Source organism: Dendrobates tinctorius, unplaced genomic scaffold (assembly GCF_039654945.1).
Source record: "Dendrobates tinctorius isolate UK_male_01 unplaced genomic scaffold, ASM3965494v1 ptg000009l, whole genome shotgun sequence".
NCBI classification, from domain to species: Eukaryota; Metazoa; Chordata; class Amphibia; order Anura; family Dendrobatidae; genus Dendrobates; species Dendrobates tinctorius.
Genome location: NW_027361677.1, coordinates 26,839,924 through 26,854,725, shown reverse-complemented (window position 1 = coordinate 26,854,725; position 14,802 = coordinate 26,839,924). Strand labels below are relative to the sequence as shown.

General features: G+C 40.8%; 1 long non-coding RNA gene across 1 annotated transcript in view; it reads right to left on the bottom strand.

Moving 5' to 3' along the window:
* Positions 1-291: 291 nt before the first annotated feature.
* LOC141095472 (uncharacterized) overlaps positions 292-14,802 on the bottom strand; it is a 259,839-nt gene continuing 245,328 nt past the window's right edge. Inside the window, exon 6 of the long non-coding RNA XR_012233397.1 lies at positions 292-2,902. This is a non-coding gene — a long non-coding RNA (uncharacterized lncRNA). The remainder of the gene's footprint in view (positions 2,903-14,802) is intronic.

Here is a 14,802-nt window from a genome sequence, read left to right as displayed (position 1 = left end):
GTCTCTAGTTTTGGCTCCTCCCCCATCAGGCTTGCAATAGAGCAAGAAAAAGTCAAACCCTTAAAAGGGAGCACCTCAATTGCATAAGAAATATATATATATATACCAAATATGTGTGTAATACAAAATTTGAATTTTTATTATTCACCAAAATACAGAGACAGAACAAAACACATATAGTATAAAAACAATTAAAGTTGCATCTGTGTGCAAAGGAGACTCAAGACCAAATGCCACACCTCAGTATAAAGGCAAGGGCAAACCACAGCAGGCTCCCATAAAAGGCGCTGAATGAATAAATATAACTGGCTTTAGAAATGTATGCCTACAAATGTACAAGCATGTATCACAAAAAACATATAAATATGTGCAAAAAAAATGCATATATAGATAGTGACAATTGACAAAATTTAACAATGAGTATACAATACCAAAAGAGGGTCCAACAACATTTGTGATCAAAAATTGGTTTGAAAAAATATCCAGTTGCTAATATGAAACAATGGTAACCCCTCAAAGGGGGGAATTTTATCACTGAGTCAAATGTGAAGGACATATAACGAAGAGAAATGTCCAAGAGATGATAAGACTGAATAAGTGTGTAAAAACACACTAAGGTGCAGAGAAGCTGAGAATCAGGGCAATGGTATGTCCCAGAAACATGAAAAAAGCCTGCAGCGCCACCAGGAATAAGGGGAGCCGGTGTGTGGGATGAGATCCCACGCGTATCGCCACACAAGAGGTGGCGTCCTCAGGGAAAAATAGCATGGTGTGTTTACCGTTCTGAAGCCATATATATACTCTTTTCTGTATTATTAGCACATGGCTCACCTGTGAGGAGGAGGAGAGAGTCGGCGTTCAAGGTGCACAATGACCGCAGCCATCTTGTGCATAGTGAGACGATTGAAATAAAGTTGAATAAAAAACACTTACTGCGCATGCGTCAGATTTTCTGATGCCAGTCTAAAGATGGCGCCGTTATCTTGTATTGGCACTCAGAGAACGCAATAGTACATATGGAAGGGAACAGACCGCGGCCATCTTGTACATAGAAAAGGATTGACAATAAAGTTACATTGAAAGTACTTATTGCTCATGCATCGGTTTCTCTGCTGCTATGCTTTAAAGTAACGTTGTCATTCCATACACCTCAAAAGCACGGAAAAAAATGCTTACTGCGCATGCGTCAATTAATCAGACAAATACTCCCATATACCGCTATGATCTAATGTGTACAAGGGCGCAGCAACCAATATGCAAGAAAACTATATAATCCCTATTACAACCGCGTCATCATCAGAGTAAGTCCCGCAACCAATTTGTTCAAATATTTGGGGGGGGGACCCAATGCACACAATAATAATGACCGCAAAACAGCAAAAATATATAATCGCCGCAAATGAGTCAATTGCTCAATCGCATAGTGCCGTTATGCAATGTGTACAATGTGTGATACAGACATCAAAAAATGATAATGGCCGCAAAACAACAGAGACATTTATCGCTGCGCATGTGTCAATTGTTCAGTTATATATTATCGCATAGTGCCGTTTTGCAATGTGTGCACAAAGGCGCTAACGTCCATAAACGTGGTCTTATATATACCGGGTGGAATTGCCATAAAGAAACATAGCGCCACCATTTTGTTCAATCAAAGGCAGGCAAAGGTGTTAATGGGATTACTCCACACATAGATTTTGTTTAGGAAGTACATGTATTGAATGTTAAATACCACATATTATAAGCGCAAGGGAGAAACTGTTAAGAATTTCCTGGAAAATTTTTTTGAAAAAACCCGCTGAAAAAATTTTTCTAAAAAAAATTTCCTCCAAAAAATCCCCAGAGAGCTTTAATGAAATCACATAAGCCACAGCTTGATGTAAATATATTACTGCCTAAAATGTAGATCTCTAAGGACAAACAGTGCAGTATACAGTATGTGCAAATTTTGCCATATATGAAAGATTACAATGTAGGCAAAGAGATAACCCAGATACGTACATTAGGGTAAAAATTAAACATTGACAATATCACCTATACTTGAGTGTATGGTAAACCAAAAATCATGTGTGCCAACATAAGTCTATGAGTGATTATCACCAGGTGGTATGGTGAGAACAGATCCCTATGGGTGATCATCACCAAATGGTATAGTGAAAAAGATCCACATAGTATAAGAATACACAAACATAGATATATTAATTTTTAATAGGAGTCATCCGAAGAATGCATAAAAAATGCAGAATTCTTTATTATGTGGAGAATTGTAAAACCACATATTGAATCAAGAGACCAAACAGGCGCAAAATATAAAGAAGGACCAAATAGAGATCAAGGGCCAATAAGGTAAGCAACATATTTACGTCATGTGCTAAGAATATTCAAGGAAATGGATTGTTCAGTTTCAAAATTTCCATTTATAACAAAAAGTTTTGCTTACAAGAATCACAAATGCTGTTGAAAAGGACCCATGTATTAAACAAAAAATAGAAAATGCATATGCATATACTAGCCGTAAAAAGAGCCAGGTATTATGCCAAGAATGTAACCATATACAAAGAATTAACAAATGCTGTTGGAAAAACCCATATTCAAGAATAGAGAAAAAAATTGGTGATCATGATGATACACATCCTAACAGGTATTTTGTAAATATACATCCTAACGTAGACCTATATTTTAAGCAAGACAAGAAGGTCCAATCCTGAACAAAGACAGGGCATGTACTGAAGAAATGTCCATGAGGAGATAGTCCATTCCAACCAACAGTTCCAGAAGTCCTAATAGTTGAAACCAGTGTCGCCATGTTGAAAATCTTGCAAATACACTCTACAGGGGTGTTCAATCAAAGATGGAAAAATAACCATGTTAACGCTGTTGTAAAGTATCACATTTCTGTATACTGTGAAGAAAGAAGAAAAGAAAAGAAAAAAATGTATAAGTCCAAATATCATCAACCATAAAAACCCGAAAAAAGAAGCTCCTCATTCAAGCCACCGGGTGAAGTACTGCTGATCCAGCGGGATTCACGATGCAACAATTCTTTAGTTAGGCTGCCACCCCGAATGCTGCCCAAAACCTGATCCAGGACCACAATCCGCATCCCCATCTCGCAGCATCTGACTTTAGCTCCTCTACCCCGGGCAGACTCTTATATTAACCTCTACCCCTCAGGCTGTCTCTAGTTTTGGCTCCTCCCCATCAGGCTGTCGCTTGCTGTAGTTCTTCCCCATCTGGCAGCCTCTGACTTTAGCTCCTTCACATCAGGCAGACTCATATTAACCTCTATCCCTCAGGCTGTCTCTAGTTTTTGCTCATTCCCATCAGGCTGTCGCTTGCTGTACTTCTTCCCCATCTGGCAGCCTCTGACTTTAGCTCCTTCACATCAGGCAGACTCTTATATTAACCTCTACCCCTCAGGCTGTCTCTAGTTTTGGCTCCTCCCCAACAGGCTGTCGCTTGCTGTAGTTTTTCCCCATCTGGCAGCCTCTGACTTTAGCTCCTCCACCCCAGGCAGACTCTTATATTAACCTCTACCCCTCAGGCGGTCTCTATTAATGGCTCCCAACATCAGGCACCAGCACACAGTAGGAATGTCTCTGCCGCTGCTCCCGATGTCGGATATTTCCTGCAGCACTGACGTCATATTGACAGCGCTGCAGCCAATCCAGTGAGCTCTGGCAGATTAGGCGGTAGAAGTCTCCCAATGGTATCATCATGACATCATGCTGCAGACCATAACAATCCCCATAAGCCACGTTGGAAACTCAGAACAAGGACCCAGGCAGACTGAGTAAAGCATGGTTTGTTTTTCTGAAACCGGAAAACTCCCTTTAGTAAACAAAATTCCACTGTATGCATGATATAAGGTATATCTAACTAAACTCATAGAAAATCTACCAAGAAAAATAAAGCCAAATGCCGAGAATATACCATACTGTATATAACTTTCACATGATAATAGCGCATCTCATAACAGCACCAGATCCCAACCCCTGCCAGACAAGGTTCCTAGCCAGGCCCTGGCAGAAAAGGCACTAACCTAGACCTGTTGGACAAGGTCGCCACCTCCGCTGGACAAGACCTCTAGCCAACAAGGTCCACGGCCTTTTGTAAAGAGGTATGCTTTTTTTTTTTTAAACAGAAACAATGCCACTGTTGCCCATGAAGTCTGTTTACTTTTAAACAGTATAGAGAATTCACTGCACACTCAAATTTATGCAGAATTATTAAGTTTATTCACACAATGTAGTATCGAATGAAGAATCCAATGAGGTGTTCCTTGGTTGCGATTCTTGTGAAGTTTCGATTTGATTGAATCTTTCTTAAGCAGTCGCTCCATGCACGACACGGGTTATGGAACAGTCTCAAACGGTGCTCTGTGTGACCACTAAGACCCCCGGCTGTCAAGACCCACAGCAAGCAAAATCCATGACCTAGTGTAAAGAAGTATGCTTTTTCCCAGAAACGATGCCACTACTGCCCACAATCTGTCCAGTATTCAACGGAGCTGCAATACCAGTGAAAACAGGGACACATTTTAAAATTGTCCTGCCTTAGACTACAAGTTTGTAGTCATTCTATGTGACTTCAGACTTGTAAACTATCACAGCATGCGCAACCCGCGCTGTGAGGATTTTCCAGTGCTAGTGGCAGATGGTTGACCGCAAGTATGTAATTTGCATACATTCAGTCACGTGCCGACTAGACGTGTACGGCCTTGCTCAATAGAAGTGTATTGAGTGAGGCTGGACAAGTCTTGTCGGAATGTGGCCGAAGTATGCAAATTGCATATTTGTTAACACTATAGTCATGTACAGTGATTGCAGACTTGTTTTAAGAAAACAAACAGGCCACTTACACTTCAATTTCATACACATATTTTATAAAAGTAGAAGATAATTATTCAGGTAAATAACACATTGATAAGCAATTGTTATTTTCTTTATTTTAGATCTGTCCTTTGCTGGAAAGGAAGTTTCTCCAGCTAACATTTCCCCAGTTTCGGAAGGCCTAGAAAAGGTCTGTTACCAGAACCAATGTATGACTCTTTTTGAACACAGTAAAAAAAGGAAAAAAAAAAAAAAAAAAGAATCACATTGATCTAGCTAATCTTACTTTGCATAAATTTTACACACCATTGGTAGTGGTGTAATGTTGATGAAGTGCTATGTAAATTCACACTATTGAGAGCTCTTTTAATGTAGCACAGCAAGACAGCATCTTATTACCACAGTCTGTAGGAGCAGGTTATCTTATCACTTAAGCATCCGATCTGCTTCTTACATTCTATAATCATTTTAATTGTGATTAGAATAAAAAAGAAACACTAATTATTCCTATTTCTAATTTTTACATTTGTGTTCATCTCTGTGGAACATGCCTAAGCTGGGTTACAGAATAAAGGAACGGGGAAATGTAAGACTGTGCATTTACAGATCTTCTCTGAGCGCTTGACAATCGACATAACAAAAGATCTTTATTAAAAATCCTGTGAAAATTGATATATTTTACTGCTGAATCAAGTTATGAGTTGATGGTGTTTAACCAAATATGTGCTTACATCCCCATGGGAAGACTTCTCGCACCTTAGTGGTCGGGCTTCATATCCACCATGCGGTTGTATAAAGAGCATCTGATCTTGGTTCCTTATGGCAACATTTAAGTACAGTATTCGAACTCAGAAGATGGGGCAAATGAGGGTAGGCTCATAATTGGGGGTATCAGCAAAATGGGGAGTTTGTGTAGTTTAGGAAAGGGTAGTAACTCTGCAGCCACAAGTCTTGGCTAGAAAGAAATCTTCATTGTGGTCTGGGCCAGATGGAAAAGAAGAATCATGTGAATCCTCCAATAAGAGTTGATGTCACGTCGTAACAAGATTTAACTGTTCTCAGATCTGTATTTACCACTATGTGGTTATTGCATGCTAAATTCCCTTGTGCTCCACATTGGGCTTTGCATGTTGCCCAGCGTGCTGCCATGTGATCTTCTACCAAGGCCTACAGTTGTGGCCAAAAGTATTGACACCCCTGCAATTCTGTCAGATAATATTCAGTTTCTTCCTGAAAATGATTGCAAACACAAATTCTTTGGTATTATTATCTTCATTTAATTTGTCTTAAATGAATAAACACAAAAAGAATTGTCCTAAAGCCAAATTGGATATAATTCCACACCAAACATAAAAAAGAGGGAGGACAAAAGTATTGGCACTGTTCGAAAAATCATGTGATGCTTCTCTAATTTGTGTCATTAACAGCACCTGTAACTTACCTGTGGCCCCTAACAGGTGTTGGCAATAACTAAATCACACTTGCAGCCAGTTGACATGGATTAAAGTTGACTCAACCTCTGTCCTGTGTCCTTGTGTGTACCACATTGAGCATGGAGAAAAGAAAGAAGACCAAAGAACTGTCTGAGGACTTGAGAAACCACATTGTGAGGAAGCATGAGCAATCTCAAGGCTACAAGTCCATCTCCAAAGACCTGAATGTTCCTGTGTCTACCGTGCACAGTGTCATCAAGAAGTTTAAAGCCCATGGCACTGTGGCTAACCTCCCTAGATGTGGACGGAAAAGAAAAATTGACAAGAGATTTCAACGCAAGATTGTGCGGATGTTGGATAAGGAACCTCGACTAACATCCAAACAAGTTCAAGCTGCCCTGCAGTCCGAGGGTACAACAGTGTCAACCCGTACTATCCGTCGGCGTCTGAATGAAAAGGGACTGTATGGTAGGAGACCCAGGAAGACCCCACTTCTTACCCCGAGGCATAAAAAAGCCAGGCTGGAGTTTGCCAAAACTTACCTGAAAAAGCATAAAACGTTTTGGAAGAATGTTCTCTGGTCAGATGAGACAAAAGTAGAGCTTTAGTCAGATGAGACAAAAGTAGAGCTTTTAGGGCAAAGGCATCAACATAGAGTTTACAGGAGAAAAAAAGAGGCATTCAAAGAAAAGAACACGGTCCCTACAGTCAAACATGGCGGAGGTTCCCTGATGTTTTGGGGTTGCTTTGCTGTTTCTGGCACTGGACTGCTTGACCGTGTGCATGGCATTATGAAGTCTGAAGACTACCAACAAATTTTGCAGCATAATGTAGGGCCCAGTGTGAGAAAGCTGGGTCTCCCTCAGAGGTCATGGGTCTTCCAGCAGGACAATGACCCAAAACACACTTCAAACAGCACTAGAAAATGGTTTGAGAGAAAGCACTGGAGACTTCTAAGGTGGCCAGCAATGAATCATAGAATCATAGAATCATAGAATCATAGAATCGTAGAGTTGGAAGGGACCTCCTGGGCCATCTGGTCCAACCCCCTGCTCAAAGCAGGATTCGCTAAATCATCCCAGTCAGATGTCTGTCCAGCCTCTGTTTGAAGACTTCCATTGAAGGAGAACTCACCACTTCTCGTGGCAGCCTGTTCCACTCATTGATCACTCTAACTGTCAAAAAGTTTTTTCTAATATCTAATCTGTGTCTCTTCCCATTCAGAGTCCAGACCTGAATCCTATAGAACACCTGAGGTGAGATCTAAAAATGGCAGTTTGGAGAAGGCACCCTTCAAATATCAGGGACATGGAGCAGTTTGCCAAAGAAGAATGGTCTAAAATTCCAGCAGAGCATTGTAAGAAACTCATTGATGGTTACCGGAAGCGGTTGGTTGCAGTTATTTTGGCTAAAGGTTGTGCAACCAAGTATTAGGCTGAGGGTGCCAATACTTTTGTCTGGCCCATTTTTGGAGTTTTGTGTGAAATGATCAATGTTTTGCTTTTTGCTTCATTCTCTTTTGTGCTTTTTCATTTAAGACAAATTAAATGAAGATAATAATACCAAAGAATTTGTGTTTGCAATCATTTTCAGGAAGAAACTGAGTATTATCTGACAGAATTGCAGGGGTGTCAATAATTTTGGCCACAACTGTATATAAGGCCTCCCAAGACATTCACCTGTGTCTTGGTAATAAGACTTTTAGTGTTCCGGAGTCCTGTGTGCCTGCAGCCTTAAGTACCTCTGTTACTTGTTCCAGGGCTTCTGCTACATATTCCTAGACTACCAGGGCCTCTGCTACCAGTTCCCTGGCTTCCAGAACCTCTTCTACCTGTTCCCTGGCTTCCAGAACCTCTGCTTCTTGTTCCCTAGCTTCCAGAACCTCTGCTTCTTGTTCCTTGGCTTCCAGAACCTCTGCTACCCATTTCTTGACTTCCAGGACCTCTGCTACCTGTTCCCAGGCTTCCAGGACCTCAGCTACTGTAAGGATATGGACAGCCTGACCGCATTTCCCCCTTGAAAAGACGTTTTATTGTTGTGTGATGTGCTGTAGTGGGATGTAATGTGAATAGTGTTGATGATATGTAATGTGAATTGTTACATGCATTAGTATAAGTAGATAGCTGACTTTAGGGTGGATTTAAAGTTAATGTTTGGGACCAACCCACAGTGAGAAAGACTAGTCTTAGGGAGAGGGACTCCTTCCGGCTAGGAAGGCAGATAGGGTATGTAGTGCTGCGTGAGCAGCTCTGCTTACAAGGGTGACAATAAGTGAAAGGAGACCAAGCAAGAGGGTTAGTGAGATCCTGAAGGTAAGTGACTAAAGCCCCCGTTACACACTGCGATATCGCTAGCAATATCGCTGTAAAGTCACCGATTTTGTGACGTTGCAGCGATATTGCTAGCGATATCGCTGCATGTGATACTTACCTCCGACCGGCTCCCCCACTGGTTATCGCTGATCGCGCGAGAAGCTCCTGGACCATTCCTCGTCGGTCACTTCCTGCGGCGCTTCCTGTGGTGCCGACGAGTGACGCGTGGAGTCGGGCAGAAGGACGCAGGATCGCCGCGTCTGACAGGTAAGTAGCGACCCCCGTCCCCAGCGATGTCGCTGGTGAGATCTGCCTGTGTGGCAGCTCACTAGCGACCACCTAGTGATGCACCAGCGATCCTGACCGCGTCATATCGCTGGTCGGGATCGCTGGTGCATCGCTAGGTGTAACGGTACTGTAAGAGAGACAGAGTTGGCTGTCACAGTTTCTTCATTGACTGTGGCCAAGGAACGCTGTGAGTGACCGCTCAGCTGCCCTATGGGATCTGGAGTGTGCTGAACTGTCAGTTTTGTGTGTGACAGTCCACTTATTTAATCTTATCAGTGGTCTCCTTCATTGAACTATGAAACATCTGGTCCTGACAAACCTGCAACATCGGTTACGTATGGCCTGCACAGTCGTGATGCCCTCTTAGTACAAGTCACCCAGCCAAGACCTCCACTTTTATGTAACGTGCCAGGGCGCCTCAGGAGAGTGCCTAGCCTATGGCTACCACCCAGCACAACGCTTCACTACCTGTTCCCAGCCTTACAGGATCTCTATCTGTTTCTGGGCTTCCAGGACCTCTGTTACCTTCTCAAAACATTTCAGGACCTCTGCTACCTGTTCCCAGGCTTCCAGGACCTCTGCTTCCTGTTCCCAGACTCCTGTCTGTCTACAAGCTCCTGTATCTTCGTACCTGTTTCCCATGTGCCTGCTGCACTAATGCCTTGGGCCCATCCGGACCTTGGGCTTTGAGAATCTTCCTCACCTAGTAAGCTTAATATATAGTGTTATTGGTAATATTGTTTTTTTTGCATAACATATTTTGTTTAGTAACATATTCAGCAATCATTCTGTTTTGATAATCTTTTGGATAATAGTATATTTGATTCCTATAATAGCATACACATCTATATACATATTGGTATATATGAGCCTTGGGATCCCTGATGTATGGACCCCAGCAATGCCTCTGAAAGAGCAATAAATTTACACATTACTTTCATCTTTTTGGGGTCCCACTTTTCATTTTCCCCAAGGCAATACTTCAACTAAAACTAATGCTGATGGTGTATTTACCCCTTTCCCTATTATTCACAATTATCATGAATAAGCAATCTTGCATGTTCATTTGGGGGACGGGGGTCTTCTGGAATAGCCCTTTAAATCCAATACTATATCTGGATCAAATATAACAGTTTCTTCTGATTTTACAGCAAACAATCGGTTCACTCCCTATTCCAGAAAACATACCTTGCTCCAACATCCAGCAGCTTTAAACAATGTCACAGCCCCTCTCATTACAAGTTACTACAGTAAAATGCAAAACCAGAAAAATGTAAAATACCATCAGTAAAAAAAAAAACAAAACACCCCGCACACAATGCATTCCACCACATCCACGTCATCCTTAGCCTATCAAAAGAATAGGGGGGAAAAATGAATAATTCAACTGTAAACAAACAGCAACGATTTGACATTATGCTATAACATAGCAATGTACCGAGTATCACATTGGTAATAGAGCTTAATACCCAGTGAAAAAAATATATATAACAAACACAAAAATATATTTCCCATTGTTTCCGTAGAAATGCACAGAACCTTACAGAATTTCAGTCAAGGAGAAAGAAAAGAAAAAAAAAAAACACCTTATTACTTCTAACTCCTGCGAGCCATTTTGGTCTCCAAAGGTTTTAGACTGCCCGAGGACATGTGTCTGCAGTGTTTTCGGGAAATGACTTTCCTTCTCACGAAACACTGCTATGTTCTGAAGCGCTGCTGCCCCGGAGCGTACCCACTCAATTTTCTGATTAACCCCTGTGCTGCCGAAAAGCCTGAAACACATTACCAGGCGATGGAAGGGATTTGCCGGCCTCCTCTGTTTAACATTAATCAGATTTTTAATTCCACATGATATTGTTTTTATGCGCCTGGAGATGGTGTGATGGTCTAAAAGCGTTATGTATAGATTGCATATTCTGGCGGTTAGGAAAAAGACGGAAAAAAGGAGGAAAGTAACAAGAGGAGCCTCTCGATTCTCTAGTTTTCTTTTTTTTTTTTTTTTGACTCGTTGAAGTGTAAGGCGATGAGCGCTGAATGTTAACACAATTAGGGGCGTTTTAATATTTTTTTTCAAAGCTGACTACTTCACGTTTTTCGAAGCTAGCCATAAGAAGCCATACATGTTAGATTAACGTCAGCTGAACACGACGATTTCAGAAGAATTTCCCGGCCATCTTATGTGTATGGGGGCCTTCTGACTCTTCCAGACAGATGAAGCTCAGAGAGACGAGGGTCAGTCAGCTTGAACTCAGTCACCCAATCTTTTCATTGCTCAGGCAGACAAGGACGCTGCCAAAGTAAATTAGCAGCGGCTTTCTCCGATTTCCCCATCATGAAAACAACAATGCTCCCTTGAGCATTCATATATATGGGTAAGAGCTCATTCACACATCAGTTTTTTTGCAAACGAGTGCCATCTGTGTTTTGTTTTTCACGATGGACATATGCCCGACCCCACAGACTGAAAAATCATGGAGACAAGTCCGATGTTGATCTGAGTGTCTGATCAGTGAACATCTATGGGTCAGTGATATAAATCAGGGCAGCAATAGGACACTGTCTAAGTTCTGTTAGTTTTTCCAGACTGATAGATAACAAAAGGTGGAGAAACTTTTATTTTCTCTCCTATCAGAGAAAAACTGATGAAACTGATCAAAAACACTGATGAAACTCGGTCATAAGAGAAAATCACTTGTGTGTGTACGAGCCCTAAGACAGGAGAAAATGCTGATTTATGGGGTATAAATACAATCTACTGAAATTACTATTCAATCAGATCAATATAATATACAGTTTAATATAACTCACTAAATAAGAGAGTGTGGGTCCAGCTCACTTACAGTTAGTCATCGAATCCTCGGTTCTGATGAAAAAAAAAAAACACTTATGGTTGGTGGTAGCGATAGGAAAGGGTAGGAATATCCAGCCTTTAAAAAAAAAGAAAAAATGGTAGAATTGAATAAAACAGAACATTTACCAGTACAATTTAAAAATATATACAGTATATACATGTGAGTTTTTCCTACATGTTTCGGGCTGAATAATGTACACGAGTATGGACTGAGATTTAGACCGAAACATGTAGGCAAAGCTCTCATATATATATTTTCCTGTAGTATTGGGAATGTTCTATTTTTATTTATTTCCACCAATAAAAAATGTTTAAATTTTGTTTAGCCAAAAAACGGCTGGATATTCCTACCTTTTCCTAACATAACTCACTACAGACATTCAGATAAATAAAATTATCCATCCTGGAACAGAAACTTCTTGCCCTAGTCAGTACATTGCCATCAATGTGCCCTTTGCCTATCTTCCAGAAGGGGTTGGACCAATAAGAGTTGGGGGTCTCTCTCTGTCTATGGGTCCCGTAAAAGCTGTACTCACATAGATGAACATCAAGTGCCAAGGTCTTAATGTAATAATGTCTCCATGTAAAACAACGTACATTGAACCAAAGTTGAACCTACATGCATTAATGGCAGCCAATAATATTTTGTTTAGCAATTAGGAACAACATATACATTTGATATCTGTAGGAAAACTTGTAAGACAGGGACAAACTAAGTGTGGTCTATATCCCTGGGCACTCGTTCTACAGCAAGGACACCTAGATCTATGGGCCTTTGGCCATTCCTATCACTTCTAGTTACACAACGGTATTAATAGAAGTCGCCAGCCTTGTCATTAATGATGAAATTTTTTGTAGACTTTTACAAAATTGTGTTTTTTAATAGAAATGTCAAAATATATAACTGTGCCTCTACCCTGTCCATTTGCTTCTTTTTTGCCTTCTACGACCATAGTCGAACCTTGCATGTAGTTGCGCCATCTTCATCCACCCTAAAAATAAATCACGGGCTAGTAAAGCTTGTTTTATGCCTATGTACTCTCCAGATAGAAGGAATAGCTTATAGATTGTCCTGAGTGAAGTTAAAAATCAGATGTAAGTCATATAAAAAAGGAAGACATGGTTTTGGACCCTACAAACACTTCATAAAAGGCCCGGCGCTGACACTTCAGAAGGAGAGAAAACAGAGGCTTGAAGGAGTCGGCCAAGACAATAAATAGGATGTGCTGCCTCCCAGGATGAATCGCTTTTGTGAAAAATACATATGTTGTGCTGTATTCCCAATGTGATGCATCATTCAGAAAGTATCAGAAAACTTACATTTTATTCTATAGCCTGCAGGTGCTATTGTTTATAATGCTGTCTATGGAGGGGTATAAACCAATGAACGCTATCTGTAGACAGTAGCCATTGAAGACCTGACAATGAAGATTCGGCTTAGATGTAGACACCGTAACAGAGCGATGCAACAATAATGATGAATGATATTCCTTTATATGTGAAACAGTGAGGGAGAGAGAATGAAGATATAACCTGTACATAGACATCATTGATATTTTAGTCTATGATCCTATTCATATGTAATGAGGATCATCTTATTCAATAAAATGTCAAATTCTGAGTCCTATGACTACATGAAACTGGTGCACTTCTACGAATAACTATATCCATAAATGTTGATGTTATTATTCTATACTTGAACAGGTTATACAACTAATAAATTACATAAACCGCCAGACCGAAAAATACAGGAAATTGATCAATGCTTGCTTTCCATACGGCAATCAAACTGTATGGGGATGAATGATCATTGCTATCATCCCTATACAGTCTGTATTTTTGTCAGCAGCACATCCTTATTTACACAAGCGGAAAGGCTGTTGACCAGCAATGATTTTTAGGAAGCATAAAAAATGTGATAAATCCAATAAAAATGTATTTTCCCATTTGTCTGCTGATATTTGGGTACATTTACACAGGGAAATGGTCGATGGTACCTGCCAATCATAGGCCATTATAAGAAGAAAACAGAATGGCGCTACTACTGATGGTGGAGGAACTGTAGCCCTGAGCCGTAGGCTAAGTTCCCACAAAGAAAAACCACAGCAAAACTTTCCACTGTGTATTCCTTTGCAGATAATCCACTGTGTTTTACAATCCAGCATATTGTACGTGATTTTAGGAAATCTCATCCACATGCTGCAAAAAGAATTCACAGCGTAAATTGACAAGAGCTGTGGGTTTAAGATCTGCAGTGTGCCATACAGGAGTAAGTCTTCCCCTTTTGCACACAAAGGGTGAAATGTGCGACTTCCTCACAACTTTTTCACAATGATATCTGCAGCAGTACATACCACTGCAGGACGACCACTGTCAGATGCCCACAGTAAATATACTTAGTCCAAACGTGATTCTCATGCGCCACTAGTGGCTCCGTGGTGACTCGGTTAGACCCCCACATGGTCCAAAGCCATAAAAAATCCAAGATTCCGAGGCAGCTGAGAGAATAGGGATAAAACATAACTTTTATTCCATCTTTTATAAATCACATGATGAAATACAATTGAAGTAGACGAGTGAAGCAACTTTTCGGCCCAAAATGGCCTTTTTTTAAGCCTGAAGTACAATGCTTATTACAGCCATGAGTGTAACTACTGATACGGCATGTGATTCTCAAAGTATGGAATAAAAGTTTTGTTTTATCCCTATTTTCCCAGCTGCCTCGCAATGTTGGATTTTCTGTCCACGGTAAATATGTTCTGTGGAAACACAGCCTAAGACGACCTTAAAAGACCCACTACCACTCTTGACCTTAACTCAACAGCCCCATAGGCATATATGAAATTTTTGCTTTCACCAGACCACACATCGTGGTCCATACTTGGACCAAGATGCACGGACGTCTGAACTCGGCTATATGCTAAGACAGTACTATAAATGATGGTGCATAGATGAAAGCTCATATTTTGCATTTCCTAGCAGCAAGTCTATGGCCCTCAAATAGGTTGTCTTCTGCTGGGACTGTTATTATGTAAATATGAATGCTGACCATAAAATCCTATGCTACTCTGATTGGCTATTGAAAT